Here is a 27,273-nt window from a genome sequence, read left to right on the forward strand (position 1 = left end):
CTTTCCAACCACAAAAGTCGGATCAAGCTTGGATTCTCCAAGGAAGAGTTATGCCAAATCTCCCACGATGACCTGATTATAGGCTAGTTCAATAGAGCAAACTTGAACGAAGTGTCATGTGCCACTGTTTCAACCTTAAGACCTAAATCTGATACAAAAACAAGTACAAGCTACCCTATTTCTATAACCTTGTATGAAATTTCAATCTGATGCTCGAAGAGAAGGTTATGACAATTTTCCCCATGACACTTGCTTGAGATATAATTCGGGAGCCTACAAAAACCCTAACTTCCTTGGATCTTATCTCTGTAAATATTGGGAGAAAATTTCTGAAATTCAAACCTGTGGTTCATCGCGATATTGGATCTAATGGGTTTTAATTTCAGCTTCTGAAACTTCGTGGAAAAAAAATCATAGTGACACTTCCATGATGACCTGTTTAGAGTAGTGAAACCTTAGAATCCAAAACATCTGATACCAAATTTTATGTAACTAGCTCATAAAATAGAAGAAAAGATAAATCAATGACTTCAAAATCAGCCCCTTCGAGGAGGAGACCTCCTTTACATTACGGAAATGAACAATTCTTGGATGATACAAAAGACAAAACATCCTTTCTATATATAGGAGTTGAAGGGGTCATAATATAATCAAATCCGACATAACAAAAATAATATAAGGACAAAATAATAACAATAGTGGGCTTATATGGGGCACAATAATATCAATATGGGGACAAATGAGGCACAAGAATAACAATAATGGCTACAATGACAATAGTAATGGGGGAATCACTAGTATTATAGGGACCTAATAATGGGTGAGGCCTATGAGGATGAAGGACATCCTAAGATGAAAAGGGGTGTGGGCATCTGGGCTCGTAGGGTTGGCATCATATTTAGGATTGACCACTGCAACCGAATATCTAGAATTTTGGTTGAGGAGGGAGTCTACCATGTGAGGGCTCAAGACATCGCTACAGATCTTAAGCTCCTCGAGCCCTTGAGGATTTGTCCAAGCGATATGATGACTATTATGCATCATGTCATTGGAGCTACTAGGCTACTGGTAGTTAGGAGGGATGAAAATCATGCAACAAATATGTCACATGAGTCTTCACATGGTTCTATCCCATCAGATCATGATGATGAGGATTGTGATCATGCTTTTGGTAGTACTACCCCATTGGATCATGGTGAGGGTGTGAGTGATCCTTTTGGTTGTACACCTCATAATTTTCCTAATGATCATGTCCTAGTACTCATGGAGGTGCCTCATGTTTCTCTTGAGAGATCATACTAACAATCTTCTCCTCCACCGAATACTTCAGTTGTTGAGGTAGTACTTGACAATCCATTGAATTCTACTATAGACCAAGAAACCACTACTGCATTTGCTATAACAAATATTTGATAGTAGTTATTTGAATTTTTTGTATATATATATAGATATATTGCATTTTTTGTTCATTTTTTTGTACTTAATTTTTATGTTGGTGTTGATGTGTATATTTTTAGGTCATGTTATATATGTTCATTTAATGTTCTTACAGATAGATGTGTATGTGATAACAGTTGTTTGACATGAGATGTATATTAATTTGAGAATGTGTGTGGTGGTGATGTTAGATTAAAATGCTTGTTCTCGTTAGACGTGATTACGATGATGATGCTCTGTTAGATTACTCAATTTGTGTTCTAGCTAATGATGTTTATATGTGGTAGAAGTGTATATAATTAGATGATGGTAGTGAATTTTAATGTGTATCTTATATGATTTTTATGTTTGTTAGATGTTTATCATCATGATGCTTTTTTTTATGAACTAAAATTATTATAGATTATGTATTGGTGAACTTGTATTAGAATTTTATATATGAATTTACATTCAAATGTACATACTCTTAAAAAAAGGAAAACATTTTTTTATAAATTACAAAGTTAAGTATGGTTGAAACTATAATTGTAAAATTACGATAAATATTTTTCTATTTCTTATATAATACATTCATACTCATTCTAACGTAATTATTAAAATATTTCAATACTCACAAGGAAAAAATAATTAAAGGTAAAAAAAATTAGTTAGCTCTTAATAAGACAAAAATGTGTCACTCATTCAATTTTTAATATAAAATATCGTCAATAATAAATTATTCAAAAATACAATTTAAACATTGAAAAATTACACTATTGTCAATCTACATATAGAGAGATAAAAGCACTATAAATCCATCTTAAACACATATTTATAAATCACCAAAAGAGATTAAATCTTTTGACATGTACATCATTTTGGTTCTTTATTTACTATTGTGGTTTAAATTTATCTTTTTGTAGTAATAAACTGGAATTAAATAATACAAAAATCATACTATATTAGATTTAACTTTTTTACAAATAATATATTTGATTATTTCTTAATGAGCAACTCATGAAATATTATTTTTTCCACATACTTATCACGATATATTCACTAAAATTCATGTTTTCACATTTCTCATAGCTAATATTACATCATGTTCACAATGATAAAGACATCTCTACTTTAAATAATTTACTTTCAAATATAGAAAAATAGATATTTATTTTACATAATATAAATAGGAAGGAAAATGCATCACCAAGTCTATTATAAGGTCAAACAAATGCCTCTTAACCACCATCACATTATTTATCATTTAGTTCTTATCCATCAAATATTTACTAATTCAACTTTTATTTATAATTACCATTGAAAAGAAAATTCAAAACTCTTCCATTACCCATGTAGAAAAAAATAAATTCTCTCATGCATCCATGTAAGCCCATTTTTTTCTCTTATGGTCCATAAAAATATGTAATCAACATTTTATACATGCATAAGACCTCCTTTTAGTTTAGATAATGTTGCAAGCACTGCAATTTAAATACAGTAAACATGAATTTACCTCTCATGTCAAGAATTTAAAATTACATATTAATACATAATTTTTGCATAGTTAAAGTCCTCATAGATTTATCACTACATGATTTATATTGATTATGAGATAAAAAAGAAGAAAAAACATGTGAAATGACTAATAGACAAATAAGTATCTAAATCTAGAGTAAATCTTCAATGTTGTTTCCAAATTTCCTATTTTCTCATTTTGGTTATATTATTCTCATTTTCCTACTTGAGAAGGTTTGTGACCTTGAATCTTATATAGATATTGCACACCATCTTTTAAATTTCATTTATATTTATGGAAATATGTCGCATAGTGGAAACAAGGGAGGTTATTTTACTATATTGAAATTTTTTTACGATGGTTGCAGTATGTCTTTTAGTACACATATATAACACAAATATGATTTTCCTTCTCCATTTTGTCACTTTGTGAGTTATTTAAGATTGATACTCAAAAGGTCATTTGAGAAAGGAGATAATATGAGTATATTTAGATTTATATCTTAATAAAATATAGTTATAAATTGATAACTCATGATTAGAATTAAAATATTTTGATCCATCGCGATGTCTATCCAAAGACTATAGAAGAAGTCTATTGTAAATTAGATTTAAACACATTAAATAAATATAATAAAATTTTATTTCTTAAACTATAAATTACACAATTGGAAATACTTAATTTTATGTGTAAAAATATTTCCACTAAAAAAAAACGTGTAAAAATGTCTGTGAATCTCACCAAATATATAAAATGCCAAAAAGACGAATAAAAGAGAAATATATTTAGTGAAAGAAATAAAAAAAAAACATACAACAACAGTATAGATGATGAAATAACAAAAGTACATATCACTCTTTGTTGTCATCACCCTCATTATTTTCCTTACTTGGCAAGATAACATTGTTGTTCTCAAAAATATGTTTTGATCTAGTTTCATGTCTTAATATGAACCACCAACCCCTATCCAACACAAATGGGTTAAAAAAACTGGTTGCAGTGTTAGGGGAAATCATAAGGCTCCTCATCTTCATGGCACATCTTTTTAGAGTTGATAGATATCATCCCACCTGATCAAAGGTGTCCCACCACTTACACATTAAAATAACACATTCGAATGAAGAGAAATCTACTTGAATGATCTATTGAATCTTTCCAACATAACCTAATGTCTCGTCTATTAGGATTTGATCATGGTGGCTAGCATGACTAGATTAGTCGAACTCGACTTCCACTCCATAGCCTTGTGTCATGCATCCATCATCGGCATCGTCCACATGTAAATGACTTGCATATGTGCACATAGATGTGAATAAATGCACCTATAAAAAAAGTGAAAAAATGAAAGTGTCATGTTTCTAATAACCCAAATATAATTAAAAATATAAAATATAATTAAAAATATAAAATATAGATGTTACAATTCAAAGGTGCATTATGAAGTAAAGAATGTATATAAAGATATTATTACTAAGTTACTGCACCCAATCCCTATGTTTAACTAATCCTCTTCAGCATGTGGGTCATGCACCATATTTCACTCTAACTGGATTAATAACCAAATTGTTAGGGCATGGAATTGGCATATTTTCTTCTGAATGATCAGGATAAGGCATGCTTATACCATTCAACCATTTGAATTATTTCTTGTTATTGTCCCATTTCCTCATGTTTTTATCGTACAATGTGACCCACAGCTGTGTCGCTTCCATATTGTAAAGAATGAATTTTTTTATGGCTTTAATTTATGAATTTGCTAATAAAATAAAACCAACATCTATAGTATGTATGCAATCAAAATATGCATTAATATGAAGTTAACTATGAATAGTTAATGTGTAGAAATTTGACAAATGATAAGTCACTGATGCTCTATCATGCACCTCTTTCCATTCATTTGGAGAAGCTCCCCCTCTCTTTTGTCATCCCAAGTCATCTCATCTAGTGTGTTTTCAATCTTCTTGATGTACTCACTAGAATAATAGAAAGACTCGTACGATATATACCCCACTTCCATAGCCCCCTCAATTTTTTCCCTTTGTTAAACAAAACATTTCAATTTTTTCATGTACCTCTCTAAGAAGAACATCCAACGACAAGAAAACACCCCAACTAATTCAACCTCATATACTTGGTGACTCTAGAATATAAACCTACAATTCCATGAAACTCATCAACGGTTCCTTCTCAAACATCCACAGAATCTTAGTTATATCTTGATGCCACCATGGAATTTTAGCCATATGTATCTCCTTTGATGTGATCCAATGTAAAAATGTTTATAATTTAGATATGGCATGTTATAGGCCTTGGGAGGAGACGTGGTTCACACACCCACACACGAGTAGAGGATAGTGTCTCTACAAAGTAAATAGTACATTATAAAAAAATTAATTATAAAATATCCTATTGCATAAAATTAATAACAAATAATGAAATCATGTTTTCGATGGGCGTACTCTTAGAAGATTCAAATGGTCATCTGAATTCAACCCCGATAATGTTGGCATTATGTTATCTGGTATGACTGTATGTTACAGATGTTGTACTTGATGGCAACTCCAGTGGCAAGGCTCTCAGTTTGTTGAAAAATTAAGAAGGACGCAGGCAATCGGTTCAGAAAGTGCGTCCCCGCAGGTATACCATGCAGAACCCGCGTCCAGGGACGCCGGCCAGCCGTTCAGGGGGTGCGTCTACCCAGTGCACACATTTCAAGGCAGAGAAAAGCACGTGGGTGTTTCTTGTGTGGTATCTAGCCGACGGTTTTATGTTTCTATGGTGTCGGCTCGTGGTATTGTTCCATGTTTTGAAGAGGAGCTTGCCTATATAAAGCAAAGGAGTTCATTTGGATTGAGCAATGGTCTAGGGTTGAATATCTTATTTGGTGAGATCTAGTCCAGATCTAAGAGGGCGAATCTTTTAATGGACTATGATCTCTATGGCGCATGATCAGATCTGTAGATATGACTGTTTGGGTTTGTCCTGAAGCCTTCATATCATTTATATTTAAAGGGTCGCAGGTTCAGTGAAGGGAAAGTGCGCCGGGACGCAGGTACTGTAAAGGGCAAGTGCGCCGAGACGCAGCACAGTAGAGAGAGACCTGCGTGGGGACGCAGGGCGATCAAGGTTCAGGTGCGTCTCTGAAGCAGAAGGACGCGGCGCGATAGTGTTTTCAGGTGCATCTCTGTAGCGAAAGACGCGGCACGATAGTATCTTCAGGTGCGTCCCTGAAGCAACAGAACACAGAGCAGTCAAAGGAACAGTGCGTGGGCACGCAGCGGAGCAGAAGGATATCTGCGTGTGGACGCAGAGTAGCAGAAGGTTAACGGCGTCTGGTCGCAGGCCACAGAAAGAAAATCTGCGTCTCTGTTTTAAGATGTTCTGTTGATTGAATTTCTCTATTGATAAGGTGTTCTGGGTTAGTTCTGTTGTTGCTGATATGATATCTGTAGTGATCTATATCTGTTATGTACTTGTTGATCATCTGATGCTTTATGAAAAGAAGTAGGGGGTTGTAGCTCCCTTCCAGGAGTAGACTGGAAAACGAGAGAGAGAGAGAGTTGTAGCTCTCTGCAGGTTGCAGCCTGCGTACTGGTAAAGGACTGCACCAGTACAAGATCATTGTAAAAGAAGTTTCTAAATTGAAAGAAGATAGAGACATATTGCAGCAGGTGGTTTTCACCCACATTGGGTTTCCACCTTACATCTTGTGTTCTTTGGTGTGACTATCTGTTTTTCATGCTCATTATTTTATGGTACTGACATGCTAAAATAATTCAAAGATCAAATAAGGAAGATTTATTAAATTGCTAGATAATACTGATTCACCCCCCCTCTCAGTATTATTTCCAACAATTGGAATCAGAGCAGGTCCTTCAGATAAGCTTGATCGCTTGAAGGTAGATCGTTCATCATGAGCAACTACGAGAGAGAAGCATCAATCAGGCCACCAATTTTTGATGGGACAAACTTCAATTATTGGAAGGTAAGAGTTACTGCATATCTTCAATCTCTTGGTACAGAAGTTTGGGACATTGTAGAAACAGGCTATGATTTTCCTTCAGCTACTCCTACAGATCCAGCTGAGAAAAAGAAGTATGAAACAAATGCAAAAGCAGTCAGTACTCTATTAGGAAGTATATCCAAAACAGAATTCATGAAGGTAATGCACTTCAAATCAGCAAAAGAGATATGGGACAAAATGGTCACGAGCTATGAAGGAGATGAACAGGTAAAACAAGCTAAACTTCAAACTCTCAGGATTCAATATGAGACTCTCAAGATGTATAATGATGAAAGTGTGGCTAATTATTTTCTTCGGGTAGATGAGATTGTTAATTGTATGAAAAATTTGGGTGAAGAAATAAAAGAGGCTATAGTAGTTCAAAAGATTCTAAGATCATTATCCCCCAAGTTTGAATCTAAAGTATCTGCAATAGAAGAAAAGGAAAATCTCCGTGTTCTCACTATGTCTCAGCTACATGGAATTCTAACTGCTTATGAAATGAGAAAGGGAGGTCCATCAGACAGAAGGGAAGCTGCTTTTAAGGCATCAGGCAAAGAAGATTACTATGAAGCAAGCCATGTTCCAGAAGAAGAGGAAGAAGAATCAAATTTTGTCAGAAATCTTCAAAGGGGTTCTGGAAGGTTCAGAGGTAAGCTACCTTTCAAATGCTTTGCTTGTGGAAGAGTAGGTCATTATGCTGCAAAATGTCCTTATAAGGATAAAGGAAAGGAACCTGCTAGATGGAACAAGAAACAAAGCGCAAATAAGAAAAGCTACTACACCCATGAAGATAGTGATGGTTTATCAAACAGTGATGAAGATGAACAAGGTAATAAATATAAGTTGTTAATGGCATTTGAAGATGATGATTATGAGGATGCTGTAGATGTGAATAACCTCTATGATGAAATTACTAGACTCAAGAGATGTATAGAAGAAAAGAATGTGATCATTGATACTCTACAATTTCAAATTGATGAAAAAGAAAAACATCTTGAAAAACTAGAAGGTGAAATTGTTGGTCTCAGAAAAGAAATTGAGAAAACAAAAGCTATTAATCTTAAGTTTGTCAAAGGATCTGAAACTTTGGATGAGATTATGAATGTGCAGCGGTCTCCTCTAAACAAGACAGGTTTGGGTTACAATGGAGAAACCTCTCAAGCATCCACCTCAAAAAGTTATCTTGATGCGGCAAGAAGAAATGAGCAGAAGAACAATGAAGATAATCAGGTAAAGCAGGGACAAAATACAAACAGAAACTATCAGGGGCAATCCATCTTAAGGGTGAACAAAAGCTACAACCAGCCACAGGTAAAATCTTCTCAGTTTGGTTCAAGAATAGATGAAAATAGAAATTACAATCAGTTGGCAGGTAGATTCAATAACCGCAGAAGCTTCTTCAATGGACAATGCTTTTCTTGCCATAATTTTGGTCACAAAGCAGCTCAATGTGTTGCATATAAAACAATCATGACTAGGGAAGCTCAAAAACAAAGAAGTATGACAGGGATGACAAAAAGGACCTATAACAACTTTTCGGTTCTTGAAAATGAAGTCGAATGTTCTATTTGAAATAACTTTGGTCATGAAGAATCTGAATGCAGGAGCAGGTTTCAGCAGAAAAAGGAGCAAGCCTCAAGCACCAAAACATGGAGAATAAAGGAACCTCAAACAGAAAGATGTGGAATAGCATTTTATGCAGAAGGACAGGAAAATCTATGGTACATTGACAGTGGATGTTCGAAGCATATGACAGGTGATAAAGAAAAACTTGAATCTTATTCTGTTCTAGAAAAAGGAAAGAAAGTCTCTTTTGGAAACGATACTCCTGCAACTATAAAAGGAAAAGGCATTGCTCAGTTAAAAGGAAAGGTCAAAGCTGGAAATGTTTTGTATGTTGATGGATTGAAGCATAATCTTCTAAGTGTCAGCCAGATGTGTGATCAAAGAACCGAGGTTATTTTCAGATCGAATGGATGTCTTGTTCGTGATATTGATACAGGTAAAACAGTACTCAAAGGCAAAAGAACTCCAAATAATCTGTACATATTTGAAGAAGGACAACAACAATGCTATCTAAGCAAAGATGAAGAGCACTGGTTATGGCATCGAAGGTTGGGACATCTAAGCTTCTCACAAATAAGGAAAGCATGCAAATATCAGGCAGTTCGCGATCTTCCAGATATCAAAATTCCTGACAACACCATATGCAGATCATGTCAGTTTGGAAAACAAACCAGGACTAACTTTCCAGAGAAAGAAGGATCAGCTAGCATGCCTCTTGAGCTAGTACATACAGATACATGTGGTCCATTCAGGAAAAGAACACCTAGAGGAGAGGAATACTTGATATTATTTATTGACGATTTCTCCAGGTTTGTCTGGTTAGGACTTATGAAGCACAAAGATGAAGCATTCGAAAAATTCAAATCCTTCAAAGCCTTGGTTGAAAATGAATCAGGTCACAAAATTAAATGCCTCAGATCCGACAGAGGTGGGGAATTTACTTCAAATGAATTTTTCGATTTCTGTGATGAACATGGGATAAGGAGAGAATTCTCTACAGCTAGAACTCCTCAGCAAAATGGAGTTGTTGAAAGAATGAACAGAACAATCCAACAAATGGCTCGTGCTATGCTTGATGAATCAGGAACTCCCGCAACTTTCTGGGGTGAAGCTGCACATGCTGCGGTTGTTATTCTCAACAAAACAAATGTCCCGGTGAACAACACTCAAACTCCTCATGAGCTTTGGAGTGGCAGGACTCCTTCGGTAAAGCACTTCAAAATCTTTGGGAGCAAATGCTATATCAAGAATACTGATGAGCAGCTTGGCAAACTTGAACCTAGAGCAGATGAAGGCATTCTTCTTGGCTATTCTCCACATAGCAAAGCATACAAATGCTACAATAAAAGACTTGGCAGAATTGTTGACAACATTGATGTAGTGGTTGATGAGAAGGGATATATTCCTAGGCAAGTACATCATGAAGATATAGAAGAAGATGAAGGCTACCCTCAAAGACAGAATAATGAAGAAGAAGAACCCCAAGGAGAACCTCAAGAAGAACCAGAGGAGCAAACAAGAATAGAAGAGAAAACTCCATCCAGATATGTTCAGAAGAATCATCCAGAATCTCAGATTGTGGGGCAGAAAGAAGCAGGTGTACAAACAAGAAGAACAGTTGCAGAAGCCTCAAGCTATTTGGCATTACTCTCCTCTACTGAACCACAAAATGTGAAAGAAGCATGCAAAGATGAATGTTGGGTGAAAGCAATGGATGAAGAACTTGAGCAAATCGAAAAGAACAACACTTGGGAGCTGGTTCCTAGACCAAAGGATAAGAATGTTATCGGAACAAAATGGGTCTTCAAAAATAAATTGAATGAAAATGGAGAAGTAATTAGAAACAAAGCTAGACTTGTTTGTAAAGGGTATGCGCAGCAAGAAGGAATAGACTTTGAAGAAACTTTTGCTCCTGTTGCAAGACTTGAGGCCATCCGAATGTTCCTTGCTCTCTCAAGTTTTCAAAACTTCAAAGTATTTCAAATGGACGTGAAATCAGCCTTTCTGAATGGAGACTTGGAAGAAGAAGTGTACATTGAACAGCCAGATGGGTTCATTCTTGGAAATGATCCAAATCTTGTATGCCGATTAAAAAAGGCTCTCTATGGTCTCAAACAAGCTCCAAGGGCTTGGTACTACCGGTTGGACAAATATCTTCATCAACAAGGTTTCTCAAAAGGTTCAGCAGACAGCAATCTGTATGTAAAAGTTGAAAATGACAAATTGCTAATACTTGTTGTGTATGTAGATGACATTATTTTTGGCAGCAATGAAGAAGCTATGAGTCAAAGCTTTGCCTCGGTCATGCAGAAAGAATTTGAAATGTCCTTGCTAGGAGAACTGACATATTTCCTTGGTTTGCAAATCCAACAAAAGGAAGGAGGAATCTTTTTATCTCAAACCAAGTATCTCAAGCAGATTTTGAAGAAATATGGCATGGAAGATGCAAAACCAGTATGTACACCCATGGTCACAGGATGTAGTCTCAGTGCAAATGATGAATCTGCAGCAGTACATCAACCAACCTACAGATCTATGATTGGAAGTTTACTATATTTGACAGGTACCCGACCGGACATCATGCATGCAGTTGGAATAGTTGGAAGATTTCAGGCAAATCCGAAGGAGACTCATCTTCAGGCAGTAAAGAGAATTTTCAAATATCTTCAAGGGACTCAAAATTATGGCTTATGGTATCCTAGAGATACAGATCTTACTCTTCATGCTTATACAGATGCAGATTGGGCCGGAAGCATGGATGACAGGAAAAGCACAAGTGGTGGTGCGTTCTTTATGGGTTCCAGACTGGTATCTTGGTTCAGCAAGAAACAGAGTTCCATTGCCTTATCTACAGCTGAAGCAGAATATGTTGCTGCTGCATCTTGTTGCACCCAACTCCTTTGGATGATGCAGACTTTGCAGGATTTTCAAATCACTTGTACTCCACCAATCCCCATCTTATGTGATAATACAAGTGCAATCAGCATCTCAAAGAACCCTGTTATGCATTCAAAAACCAAGCACATACCAATCAAGTACCATTTTCTCCGGGAACAAGTGCTTGAACAGAAAGTCAAGTTGGAGTATGTTCCTTCCAAGGAACAAGTTGCTGATATTCTCACCAAACCATTGCCCAGGGACACATTTGAATACCTCAGGCAAAAGCTGGGGGTTGTTGATGCATCATCTTATTGTTGAACATCTTCTTATTGGTGGTACAAGGCTCAGGGGGAGCACATAATGCATTGTTGGCATTATGGAGAAGGAGATCTTGGAAATAGCTGCAATATGTCTCTATCTCTTTCATGGTGGATTTCTGGTTATTTGTTGCAGATCTGGAGGAGCATGAGCTAAGGGGGAGCATACCCTTTGCCCTTGATGTCAAAGGGGGAGAATGAAGCTGAAGCTTGTAAGGTTGAGGTTGCCAGGTTGAGGTTGCCATCAAGTCTAAAGGGGGAGATTGTTGGCATTATGTTATCTGGTATGACTGTATGTTACAGATGTTGTACTTGATGGCAACTCCAGTGGTAAGGCTCCCAGTTTGTTGAAAAATTAAGAAGGACGCAGGCAATCGGTTCAGAAAGTGCGTCCCCGCAGGTATACCATGCAGAACCCGCGTCCAGGGACGCCGGCCAGCCGTTCAGGGGGTGCGTCTACCCAGTGCACACATTTCAAGGCAGAGAAAAGCACGTGGGGGTTTCTTGTGTGGTATCTAGCCGACGGTTTTATGTTTCTATGGTGTCGGCTCGTGGTATTGTTCCATGTTTTGAGGAGGAGCTTGCCTATATAAAGCAAAGGAGTTCATTTGGATTGAGCAATGGTCTAGGGTTGAATATCTTATTTGGTGAGATCTAGTCCAGATCTAAGAGGGCGAATCTTCTAATGGACTGCGATCTCTATGGCGCATGATCAGATCTGTAGATCTGACTGTTTGGGTTTGTCCTGAAGCCTTCATATCATTTATATTTAAAGGGTCGCAGGTTCAGTGAAGGGAAAGTGCGCCGGGACGCAGGTACTATAAAGGGCAAGTGCGCCGAGATGCAGCACAGTAGAGAGATACCTGCGTGGGGACGCAGGGCGATCAAGGTTCAGGTGCGTCTCTGAAGCAGAAGGACGCGGCGCGATAGTGTTTTCAGGTGCGTCTCTGTAGCGAAAGACGCGGCGCGATAGTATCTTTGGGTGCATCCCTGAAGCAACAGAACGCAGAGCAGTCAAAGGAACAGTGCGTGGGCACGCAGCGGAGCAGAAGGATATCTGCGTGTGGACGCAGAGTAGCAGAAGGTTAACGGCGTCTGGTCGCAGGCCACAGAAAGAAAATCTGCGTCTCTGTTTTAAGATGTTCTGTTGATTGAATTTCTCTATTGATAAGGTGTTCTGGGTTAGTTCTGTTGTTGCTGATCTGATATCTGTAGTGATCTATATCTGTTATGTACTTGTTGATCATCTGATGCTTTATGAAAAGAAGTAGGGGGTTGTAGCTCCCTTCCAGGAGTAGACTGGAAAACGAGAGAGAGAGAGAGTTGTAGCTCTCTGCAGGTTGCAGCCTGCGTACTGGTAAAGGACTGCACCAGTACAAGATCATTGTAAAAGAAGTTTCTAAATTGAAAGAAGATAGAGACATATTGCAGCAGGTGGTTTTCACCCACATTGGGTTTCCACCTTACATCTTGTGTTCTTTGGTGTGACTATCTGTTTTTCATGCTCATTATTTTATGGTACTGACATGCTAAAATAATTCAAAGATCAAATAAGGAAGATTTATTAAATTGCTAGATAATACTGATTCACCCCCCCTCTCAGTATTATTTCCAACAGATAACTGGTATTCCATAGTGTTGACCCATATAAAGAAGGTATCCTCACACTCATTACAATTTACTTTTCGAAATAAATATCATCCTTCTTTGACATACTAAGAGGGACCAACCTCTCCTATTGTTTCTTGTCTTGGCCAATGTTTCCTTTTAGCTTTTGAAGAAATAAGATCTATCCTAACAACCAATTTGTCATTTTCTTTCGATGATATGTGCCTCCATAAAGAAGATGAATTTTTTTTAAATATAGTCATGGGATCTAGTAAGCAGGAAACCTTAAGATGCTCCCAATATGTGAGCTCATAAAACGTACATGTCCTTTTCATCCTAATGGGAAATTTCACAAAAAATGTGTTGAATAATTGTATATCATCAACCATAGGCTTCCCATTTGAATTGAACATTTCTGTAAACGAATTATCCTTCTCTCTCTAATATGCTCTAAGCCATTCAACTGGTGTCATTCTTGTAAGTGTTTGGGTTCTCTCTGGTTTTCCATTGAAAGTGGATGTTGCTCTTTTGTAACAGTGTTCTTTTTGTAGGAATACCTTGGAGAATTCATACATTTCTTTTTGTAGGTTGTCGGACCACCTAGCCTTCAGATAAGTTGGAGAACATTTACATCTATGATACCCTTTTGTTACAGGACCAATGAAATTATTGTATACATGGAAAGTTAGCAATCATGAGGATTATAAAAATCATAACAAATTAAATTAATATGCAAAACAATATCATTATGTATATAAAAAATCAATAAAAATGAAATTTACGAAAGCAATGGATCTTGATACATCATACGTCATGTATCCCTTCCCATAAATTATTCAATTAATCCACTAAGGGTTGTAAGTAGACATCCATATTCTTCATTTGTCTTCTACTAGGGACTATGAAATACAGAATAAGATATTCATTCTTAATAGATAAACATGGGTGGGATATTGTTATTGATCGCTACTACAGGCCAAACAAAGTAGTTGTTGTTTTGGAGGGAATATGGATTGACACCTAAGCTTTAAAAATTTTACTTCGTCATTGAAATTTTGAGACCATCTATCATTTATATGCCTCATGTCTATTGAATCTATGGGATTCTCACAACTCCTATCTCACTTGTATGTGAGGCATGCCATCCCTGCAACATAGCTAATTCTTTGCAACAAAAGAGCCTTTCAATTTTTGGGATTATAGGCATGTGCCTCAATATCGTATGAGTAGAACCATGTGATTTACTCATTTTTCTTTATTTATAGTACCTACCATGCCCACATTTCAGTACTATCTGTTTGTCTGCACATTATCCTCTATATAGAATACAATCATTTAGACATGCATGATATGTTACGTACCCAACACCAAACATTTTAAACAACTTATTTGCCTCTCGGAGGTACTTGAAAATAAATTATCGCTCAAAATAACATTACCTATGAATAACTTGCAGTTGGTGGGCAATATAATTTTACAATGAAACTATTGAATGTTCATAAAACCGACCATTTTTAATGTTGATTATGTTACAAGATTTCTCAAAATATAAGGGACTTGATCGATCGTGAGTTTTAATTACGCCAATATTACGGAGAAACATTTATTCGACATGCCAAACCTTTCTTTCATGTTGTATAGTAAAATCATTGTCCCTGGTTGAGTGGACATTGACTTGTCGCTAGGTCCAAAGAGAGGGGTGGTGGAAGCAAATTTCAATATTTCAAATAAGGTATCATCCCCTAGCTCATAATTTTGCAATGCATATAACAACATTACCTACATTGAATTCATATCCCATAAGTAATCATCCATACCAACCACTATTTGATTGTCTCCATTTCCAACTAGTAATGACAAACTATTATTGTTGTAGTCATTCCTAATTAGTTAGTCTGGATGTAGTGGGAATTGAATAGGTGGTTGATTCAACCATTCTTTGTCTGATTCATCTCTAAGTCTTTCTATTAATGAAACATTTTCTCGATTTGACATTGTAGTGGGGTGCACTTGAAGAAGGTAGGTGGGTCGTTCATCATCATTAAAATCCTAATTTCAAAAAATATAGAACATTAGTACATCAATGATATTAGTAAGAACATAAATGAAACTGGTTTGTTGAAATTACATTATACCAAACAACTTTTACCATACTTGATCCAGGATTGCAACTAGAAGAGGCCATGTTCCAATTGGCAGGGTGAAACAACTATCCAATTTCATCTACCAACTAATTGCGATATGTTAATCCTAATAAGAGCTTATGTAGTTTTTGAAAAGAAGGAATATTTTCTAGATCCCAATTCGACTTTGAATGAGATCCTCCAAATTTGGATACATTTTTATTCAAATTGACATGGATTAAAAAAAAATCAATTAGATAACCAAAATATAAATAAAATCTAAACTTACTGGAGATGGAAAGTGAGAAATCCATGAAGGACTTTCATAACAAATATGGAATGAGTTGGTATTTGAAGAATTGGTCATTTTATATTACGAGATTTTGTCATTTCATTTTAGAAAAATCATAAATAAAATTTTGTGTGCATATCGAATATTAATTACGAGAACCATATAACCACACTCTAAATTTCAATATAGTTTTCAAACCATTTCTCAAGAATAAGGTGACTTTAAGTGGAAAATGCATAAGTACTATGAACTACAATAATTCATGTGGATACATCCTAAAGGAATATTTGAGATGAATGTTCCATTTTATGTGAAAATAAAATTTCAGATAGATTTTAAACTCTATCGATGCTCTTATCAAGACTAACTGCACCGATGTGTTTAAATAATAACCACATAGGGTTGTTAAAATAATAAACGTAACATTTTCCGACATTTCAAAAACAAAAAATTATTCTATCATATTGGTACTCTTGTAAGAAACAACATCGATGCATTTGAGTAAATACATCATTGATTTGCACATGTTTCCAGGATGTCGAAATAAAAACGAATTCTACCATGTCGGTGCTATTATAAAAAATTACAACATCAGTGCATTTAAGTACAAACTACATTGTTTCATTAAAATATTAACCATGTCGTTTCAGTATTTTGAAAGAAAAAATATATATATTATATCATGTCATTGCATTTAGAAATTTTGGAACCTCAACAATTTCGGAGTGCTTTACTTGTAAATGCAGCGGTGCTTTTTACTATCAAATGCAACAATGTTCAGATTATGTGAAAAAAAAGTGTGTGTGTGTGTGTGTTTTTTTTTTTTTTTTTTAAATCAATAAATGAGTGGAAATTGATTTTTCGAAATCTAATTTCATAAAGTGTTTTAAATAGAAAAAAATTATTCATTATTTCATTATTTTTCCCAAAATTTCAAGGAAGTCATTTGTAAGAGAAGCATATTGGGAGAATTATGCAATAGCATAGTACTTTTGAGAAACAAAAAGATTTAGACGATCAGTTGAAAGGTATGGTGATTCACTCAAAACCCTGCATAACAAATTTTTTAAATTTTATTGTTGATTTTACTAATACAATTTTTTTACAATTTCTATTAGGGTTTAATTAAAAGAGAGATCATTTGTAAGAGAGACATAATAAAAGCACTATGGAGTAGAAAAATATTGTAGAACTGTAAAAGGATCACAATTTATAAGGTACGGTGATTCACTCAAAACCGTGCATAGAATTTTTGTTTTAATTTTACTATTGATTTTAATTTTATTTTTTTTTGCAATTTCTATTATATATATTAAAATTTGAAAAAAATAAATTAATAAACCATGCATTACAAAACATTTACTATTTATTTTACTAGTAAAAAATTTTACGACCTCTGTTCATAGTTAGATACAATTTAAATCCAGGAAAAAAAGAACAAAAATATTCAATACTTACCTTAAATCCTTACTTCTTCTTGCTCATGTGATTAAAAAATTTCACCTTGGGGTTTAACTCCCTCTACCATCTCACAATTAGGGTTTTCCATTTTAGGCATTTTAGATTTAATGGATATGTGTACTTACTATATATAGGGAGTTTGACATGTAAACTAGGGGAGTCACTTATTGAATTAGATGCAGAACTTGTCGTCCATGTTCGTTATTTAAAATAATGGTGTATGTTTCATCATGCATGATGTGTAATATAAGGCATCGATGTTGGTGGTTCTTCTATTGTTACATATCATACCGAATCATATCAGCCATGTTCAGTTCGTTTGTGAGTGTGACCGGTGTGATATACCGCACTAGCTCACCTCTGCCAAATAGGAATATTAAGTGACTTGTATTTATTTTTTTATGGATCCATTTTTTACTGTGATGGTGGAACTTTTATCATTACAAATCAAACTTTCATAATTTAAAATTATTTAAAAAATTTAATTTTCATTGTCGGCACTGAACAGTTAAACACCAGGTGTGTTTAATAGATTAAATGCACCCGTGCATTTATTCAAATAATTGCACTACCTACCAAAGCTCTTTTTGGCTAAAAAATATTTTATTTGTGTGTAAACTATATTTAATGGCTTCCGTATTGAATGGTATAGGTTTTATATTCATAAAAAACTTTTGACAAGTTGTTAAGTAAAAAATATACTACTTAGCATAATGATAACACATCTAAAAATGTAGAAATGACAAGTTCTTTGTAAATTCTTAAAAAAATTAATATGTTTGAAATATACGTAAGTTTAACTAATATGTATTGGTTAATTTGTGCCATGCTAAGCCACAAAATGAATAAGGTTAATAATATTATATCTAATCTAAGTGCAGAAGAGCGTAAAAGGCTGATAGAAAAATTACAAAAGGATAAAATCACGTGGATGAAAAAATATTATTCAATATGAGTTTTTTTTCTTCAATTTTCATTAATAATATAATTAATAATAATAGATAACATGTTTCAAACAATCTATTAATTCAAAAATGTTTAATATTCTACAGGGAGAAACAATGAAGAAAAAGAGCAATGCCATTCTAAGAAAAGAAAATTTATTAAACATGTAAATGACAATGATGTGGTCCTTAGCTCATATGAAATTGTGTTGAAGGTTAATGAAGGGGTTGGGGGGGGGCAGATTTTTTAGGTCTATAGTGGAATGAACATATACACATACTTTCCACTTCAAATACAAAACTCAATCCAATTATTACAAGAACCAAATTATATCTAAACTAGAGGAAGTGTTTCCACAACAATGGTCAATGAGACTTGTGAGACTTGCAATAGAAAAAACATACAACAAAAAAAAAGAATCATTCAAAAGGTAATATTCTTAATTAAAATGATTTTTTAGAATTATATGTATATATGACTACAGGCCATTCATTTATTAATATCAATTTCATTATATTTAGTCATATATTAATATAAAAAATATTTTATTACATTTTTGAGGAATATTATGAAAATCCTAAAGGATCAACGAGCTAATATGCAAAACATGCCAGTAAGAATGTCCAAAAAAGTGTACAAGGAGATGGTCAAAGAAATGGACATATTTGCATCATGGAAGGAACCATCTCAACAACAACATGCTTCAAATGTGTGTAGTAATTATTGAATTTTTACATATCAAAAAATAATTTAGCATTAAATATTAATTTTCAAGTATTTTCTTGCAGCAAAAAAAATGGAACTCATCCAACACATAAAATAGGATAACGAGGAAGAAAAGGGTTGATATTAAAGTTTGTGAATAATTTTTAATATTTCCTTATAACAAAACAAGGTTTCATTTTTCTATATTTTAAGTTATTTTACAACAACAATCCTTGAATTTATTCAAATAGGTGCTAACATACAAAGAAGGGCCATCAAAAGAATTGATTGACATTGGGTTAAGTATGGGTTGTCAGTATATGTTGGCATATAAAAAATTAATTAAGGAATTTGTAAGTTTCTATTTTGTTTTACTTCTCTATGTTTATAATTAATAGAAGAAAAAAATCCTTTATATTAAATCTATGATTTGTGATAGGGTATAAAACATTAAGGAAACAAAGTATGAAAGTACAAAAACACAAGAGTTGTTGCAACAAGGCATGAGACTTGGTCCTAAAACAATGTGTATAGTTCATGAGTCAGTTCTTGCTTTGGCACACCATTATTTGATTTACATTGATGTATATTATTTATTTCAATTTTAATTATTCTCATTAATGTACAGACACTCATTACACATTATTTTTATGTTTGTATATGCAACATGATCAATACAATGAAAACAATCGATGCAATCAACTAAACATTCGTCCAAATAACCCATGTCAAAGAAGTAGCTCGAGCACTAATAAAAGTTCTATTAGAGAATAATGATCTATTTAGATTTCAAAGCAAGTTGTATTTTTTAAATCATCTTATGTGAAAATCAAACATTTTGTTTAATGCAATGAACATAATTTTCAACCTGAAAGACAAGAGGTTACCAATAACTATCCCATTTCATATGAAAAAAAAGCCTCTTACTAAGATATAATTAAATACATTTTAATTATTCTATTTCTTTATCGAATGTCATTTCAAGATGTTACACCATTGATTAAATATATGGATGATTAAATATTATGATGAAGAGATGTGAAATACGATGATATAACAAATTAATTAAAACATCATATACAAATTCACTAATCAAAATTTAATTTATATGAATACCATTATAAGATATTGGTTTTTTAATGAATAACGGATTTAAAAAATCACAATAATTGCATTGTCATAGGCTGAGATCTCTAAAAAAGAGAAAGTCTCATTTAAAATATTGGTGCATCTATAACATGAACACACATGAGTGAGTTATTTTATCTAAAAGAACTGTTACTTCAATATTTGTTTTGCATGGTTAGTGGGTTTTCTGAAAAATGACAACACCTGGGTGTTATATTTTTAAAGCATTGGTGTTGTTTTCATTTAATTTCCAAGTGGATTGTAATCCTTAAAGCACCAGTGCTTTCATATAAATAACATCCCGATGCTACAAAATAGTATTTCCAGCCCTTGTCCATTATTAAAAGTAACAACACTGGTGCCTTTGTATTCTTAGCACCTTGGGGATTTTATGCAAGTCATATGCATTAGCGCAATGAGTTTAAATTAAAACGTAGGGTCTCAAATATTTATTTGTTGGACCCGATGTCATTCATTAAAATAACACCCTAAGGAATTTTGTTATTGTATAAGCACTAGGGCAGTGTACATTTCAGTAACCAATGTTATTTGTATTCAATGCCTTGAGGCTTTTGGTTATGTGTATATCACTTATGCTTTTATTTATTTAGTGCACTGATGTTATTGTTTCCATGGAGTGCATTGCTAAAAAAAACATCTGCTAAAACCTCTGTTTTACCAAATGCTTTCAATTGGCATGAAGTTTCATTATCACCTCTGCTAAAACATCCTCTACCACAAACAAATGTTGTAGAGGAGGTTTTCATTGACAATTTTTCCCAATTTTATAACACTAAAAACCTCCATTATAACCTCCACTAGAAGGTATTTTCCTTGTACTTCCACATAAGTCTATGTAAACAAGTTATAGTGGCTTGGTGGATGAATTTTCCTTGTTTTTGAAAGGCACTCGAATTTTCTTGCATGACTTATAAATTGTACTACTTGGAATAGAATTTTTTGGAAAATCCATGACAACTCCCTTTCTACTAAGCTTTAGAGTATGGTTGGAATTAAAGTGTCCCAATCTTCTATGCCATAACAAGATCTCATCAAGATTCCCCAAATAATAGTTATCATTTTCTTCCTTGAGTATGTACACATTATTTGAGGTTATCACTCGTGCTTCTATTATTTTCCCTATGCTTTCTGACTTAATGGCACATCCTTTGGAATGAAAGGCAAGTTCATACACTTGGTCACACATTTTGATTACAATTAATATATTTGTCTTAAGCCCATATAAGAGAACAACATTTTAAGATTTACCCCTTCCATTGTATAAGCTCACTATTCCTTTTCCTCTGATATTTATTGGGGTATCATTTCCAAATGTGATACTTCCTATCCTATTTTCATTTAGTGAGAATAATTTTCTTCTATCAATGGTCATATTCTTAGAGCATCCACGATCCACATACTAGTGGCTCCCCTAGTTTTGGGCATATCAAACAATGCAACACTCTACTTTTGTTTCTTCCTTTCTCTTCCTCTAGGTAATGGGTTATTCTTTTGTTTGTTTAATATAAGAACTAATCTAAATTGTTTGGTTCTACACATGGAAACTTTATGTAAAAGATTATGATAGTTATAGAATTCAACATCATCAAACAAGGGATAAAAATTATTGTTTTTTCTCAGATTGTTTCTATGAGATTTTACAAATCCTCTATCTCTATTTGACTAATAAGGCTCATTTATTCTCTTTCTTATTAAATTGTTTCCAAGATATTCTTTACAGTATGCAACTTTATGTCCAAAATTTGTATGAGAAAAAAAATAACCATTGTAAATATTTTGGTACCCGAGAGAAAATTTCCTTTGAGGGTGTGATATGCTAATTCTTGGATGACTTTCACTTAGAGAGGAATGAGGCATTTGTAGGTTTTTATCTTGTTCTTTGTGGTTGTTTGAATTGTCGCTATGAATTTTCCATCACTTCTACTGAGTTGTATTCTGTTATGTTCCTTTCATTGAAACTATTATTTCTTTCACTTGATTTGTTTCATTGTTTGAATGGTTGTTGTAAACTTTCCCTTGATGTTGCTTATTTTTGTTCGCTATGTTATTGGTGGATCCTTTCATTGCTTCAACATTCTTGATTAGTTATTTCTCTTTATCTTTCTTCATGCTAAATTCTAATTTATATCCCATACTAATTTTGATAATAGTAGAGCTTTGACTACTCAAAACCTCATCTAGCTTGCTAGATGCTTTAATACAAATTAAATTCTAGTTCAATTGACCCCCATATTTTTCTGATTCCTTTACGAGGGAGACAATTTCTTCTTCTCATTTTTTACACCCCTTTCTCATCTCTTTCAGTTTTTTTAATAGGGTATTTTCAACTTTCGTTTCTTCTTCTAACTCAACTTTTAGAAGAAGTGATAAATCTTTGAATTTATCATTTTCTTATTTAAACATTTTCAGCATCCCCTTATGCTTTTTATTATTTTTCCTTAGCCTTTGAATTTCTACTAAGGTAGTAATTGGTTTACCCTCTAGTTCTACTTCATCATCCTATTCATCAAACTATTTGTTTCCCTCGTCTAAAGTTTCCAAATCCATAAGCATAAAATCCTTTGTTATTTCTTCATCAGAGGATTGCTCATCTTAATGTTCTGAGGATTTTCTATCTTATTGAGTATAGAAACTCTTCTTTTTGAGAGGAGATTCGTTGAAGAAATCCAAGGGTTGAAACACCTTCTTGAAGTGGTAACCCTAATTATTCAACATCATTATCTTGTTCTCTTTGTTCAATGTTTCATGGTTCTCTTTCCCTCCCTTCCTACTGGAGAAATGTCAAGTCTACGCTAAAATTCTACCAAGAGGTTTCCTTAATTTCTGGAATCTATATTTTTAGATGATATGCATAAGTGTCTCTTGCCTATATCTCATTGCGCTGGAAACCTCAGATGTTGTCATCTAGATTCCATTTTTTTTCATATTCATGGAATTTTCAACATTTGTCTACCTAGAGTTAAGAAAACGGTCAGGGTTTGTTCATTTTCCATTTATTTGTTTTCTTTTCCTTTTTTTTTAACTTCAAGCTCGTGTAATTCAGGATTACATGGTAAATATAATTTATTTTTTAGTCTCTTGTGTTCTGTATATATTTACGGAAATGGCTTGTGATTGTTTCTACTTGCCTTAAATTTTGGGTTCTTAAGTTCACTACTCTCGAGTATGTAGAGCTCTACCTCCACCAATATCATCTCCATATTCCAGGATGAACCCTTGCCCAATTTTTTACTCAAAGGCATATCTTGTTATTGGAATCATAAGTTGGGTTCTCTCACTTTATAAATATTTTTAGTTTGGTATACTAATTTTTCACCTAATCTACCACATACTTGTGCCTTGGCTTGATGTTTGCATGACAAGGTTTAGTAGGAATTTGGGTAATTTCCAGATGCACCACTTATGGTTCTAAGAGTTAGGTTATTGGCTTTACCATGACTTTTTTTTACCTCTTTCTCCTCATTTTTTTTTTGAAGAATAGCACTACACCATTCTCATACCAAAGTATTTTGGTTGTTTTTGGTACAAGGAAAGAAAATAAGCGATGAAGTTCACTAACATTTTTACTCTCTTCCCTATATCCTACTCATTTCTGGTCGATACATGTTTCTCTTTTAATTTTTCAGCTTACTCGACTCCTCCCATGATTTTTGTTCCTGGAAAACTTGTTCCAACCGGATATAAAACTTGGTTATAGTTTTTCTATAAAAGGACTATGTTGTCAATTCCTGTTATATCCTACATAACACGCATACTATGGGAAACATGGTCATATTTTATTTTAATTCATTTATTTAACTAGTTCTTACTTCCGATCCTCACCCCCATCCAACCCTTTTGTTAAGGATTTATGGTATGCTTATGGTGATGATTCCATCCACAGTGAGCACGAACCGAGTCTAGTATTCTCTAGATTGTATAAGTGGTATAGCTTCCTGAATTGACTGACATGTTTATATTTACCCCTTGACCCTTCTCTACAAATTTCTCTATGATGTACATAGGTTGCTTTCAACGAGGGATAAATCAACTCGAACATCTTCGTACTTTGTGTCTAGTGCTCTCCTTTGGGAATTTCATTCGTTTGATGCGACCTTGTATATCAAATAGCAAGAGTTTATAAATTTCAAAAGAGGTATTTTAATTTGGTCTTGCCAAGGGACTAGAATCCATTGGTTCCTACTTATCACTACCAAAACTTGAGAGGGTTACTGATTGTGGTTTTTAAATGTGACAAATATTGTATTCTTCATTAGAATCCCAAACAATTGTAGATATGTTTATCTTCTATTCAGAGTAATTTATCATGACATAAACTATCTATTGCATGTATATATAATTTCTAACATCAGCATATATAATAACATAAAATAATATTTATTGTATACGCATTAACATTAAAATCATTGGAATTCAACACACAGTGTCTTCCCATTCTGCAACTACTAGTTCACACATTCAATCAATCTTGCAATATACACATGCACAAAATATGCATATAAACAGAAATCATAATTTATAGCCATGTACCAACTAGAAAAATGCTTAGGAGAACCACCTTTCACCCAAACATGAACTGTCGACACCAATTCCCCCTGAGCTAAGACATCATTGTCATGGAATCGAAAACCTCCCTTGATTCCACATAATGTATTATATACATTACTTCCCTACCATATTTTTCCTTAGCAGCGTCCCCCATTTCATGGGTTTGCCAACCCATTAAACTAGTTTTTTTGTTTGTTTTTTCTTCGAAAAAGGGATTTCCTCTTTTTTTTTAAATACTTCCTTTCTCTCCCATGATGCTTTATTCCACCTTTACTTATTGTTTTTCTACAACTGAGGGATTTAATATATTTTCTCTCCCACGATATTAAATCTTATTGGTCAAATCCCAGGGATTTTAAGGAGGTTTTTAAGGGAAGATTATTTTTTTCTTGTTTTCGATCTCATATACCCATTGGTTTCCAAATCCTATTAAGAATCTCTTAAATCTAGTGTTTCTTTCCTAAGTAATTTCCTTATTTTATTTTGATTAATAAAATTCATTTATTACATCATAATACTTTATTTTTCACCCTAATTCAAATCCATCATGGATTTCTAGCCAACACGTCTAAAAGTAGTTCACTCTCAAAGCAAAAGGATATTTACATAGAAACACAGGTGTATAATATCTTCCCCACCTTTTAAATTCACATTGTCCTCGATGTTTATTGTTCATTTGTATCATTCCTAAAACAAAGTTGGGTAAGATTCTTTCATTGCATCCTCTCACTCGCAAGTAGCCTCCTCAGGTGTAAAATGCCTCCATTGTACCTTAACCTGAGCGATGACTCAATTCTGGAGAAATACCTCTTTTGGATCTAAAATGTGGAGTGGCTCTGGCATGAAATCTCCTTCGAGTTCCACTTGTATCAAATTCCAGTTAATTACATGATAATTACCATGGAAATAATTTTTTAATAGAGACACATGAAAAAGATTATGCACTTTAATATGGCCGGGCAAAGCCAATTGATATGCTACCAAACCAATTCTATACAGGATTTCAAAAGTCCCACAAAATCGTGGTGCCAACTTTTAATAGGTCAGAGTTCTTAAGGTAATTTTCCTTGGTTTTATTCTTAAGTAAACATGATCTCTAATCTTAAATTATTTATTAATTCTCTTCTTGTTCACATAACATTTCTATCTCTCTTGTGCCGTTTTGATGTTCCTCCTAATATTTCATACCATCTATTCGATGTCTTGCAAGGCATAGGGTCCTAATGTCTATCTATCCTCTCGTTGACTCCAAACGAGAGGTGTATGACATTTTCTGCCATACAAAGCTTCAAAACGAATCATTTTTGTTGAACTTTACTAGTTTTTGTTGTAGGAAAATTCTACTAAATGCAGAAAATCCTCCCATTTTGTGGGCCTATCCATGACGTACATTCTCAACATGTCTTCCAGAATTTGATTGGTTCTCTCTGTCTGTCCATCCGTTTGAGGGTGATATGAGGTGCTGAAATTTAGTTCAGTTGAAATGCCTCCAAACATAGCTTTCCAAAAGTTGGAGGTAAACTTAGCATCCTTGTCTGAAAATACCATCTTTGGCACTCAATGTAGTCAAAAATTTTCCTTCATGAATATATTGGCAATGTGTGTTATTCCATAAGTAGATTGCACTGGTATGAAATTTTCTTCTTTACTTAAGGTGTCCACCACGCCCATAATGGAGTCATGTTATCATTTTGTCTTTGGTAATCCTACAATAAAATCTAATGAAATCACTTCCCATTTCCATTTAGGAATGGGCAGTGGGTTCAGCAAACCAACAGAATGTTAGTGTTCCACCGTTACTTGTTGACATTCTAGACATTTTTCTAAATATTCTGCCACCTCCTTTTACATGCCCGACCAAAAACATCCTTCCTTGTTGTTGTTATCATATTTTGGTATGTGTGATGGCCTATATATGGTTTATTCGGATATTCATCTAGTATCATTTGTTTTAAATACCTCACATTGGGAACATACAATCTATTTCTATAGCTTAGCATTTTTTCAAAATTCTCAGCATATCCTTGAATTTCTATTTGCCACAATTTCTAATGAATTTCCAGGCATTTTTTATCTATTTGTATTGAATTTTTAATCTTATCTACAAAATTTGTACTAATAATGCGAATAGATACTCCCACTAAATCATGCACATGTATTTTTAAGGCATAAGCTGCTTTTTTTTCCTTTCCTTTTATGTGTTTAATATCAAACTCAAACTCATTGAGGAAATCCAACCACCATTCTTGTTTAGCATTTAGATCCGGTTGGCTAAGAAATTATTTCAGGGTGATATGATATGTCACCAGAGTGAATTTCTTTCCTAAGAGGTAATGTCTCCACATCTTTATAGCATGTGCTACTACATCCAGCTACAAGTCATATACAACATAATTCTTTTCACTTGTTTTTAGCTTCCGAGACTCATAGCCTGCTAATGAATCTTCTTGCATCAAAACTCCCCCAAGCCCTTCTGAAAAAGCATCATTGCAAATAATGAATTCTTTATTTAGATCTACAATTTTCAGTATAGGAGATACTATCAATAATTCTTTCAATTTGTCAAAAAATTCCTGATATTTTTTTGTCCACTCAAATTTTATTTCCTCATTCAGTAAGGATGTAATAGGATAAGACAATTTAGATAATACTTATATAAAGTTTCAATAATATCACATGATTCCATTAAATGAGTGGGTGACTCACATATCCTTAGGTATCGGCCAATATAAAATACCCCT

This window comes from Pinus tabuliformis, chromosome 7, assembly GCF_031772625.1.
Source record: "Pinus tabuliformis cultivar Carrire ecotype Pingquan chromosome 7, CPIR1, whole genome shotgun sequence".
In the NCBI taxonomy this organism is placed as follows: Eukaryota; Viridiplantae; Streptophyta; class Pinopsida; order Pinales; family Pinaceae; genus Pinus; species Pinus tabuliformis.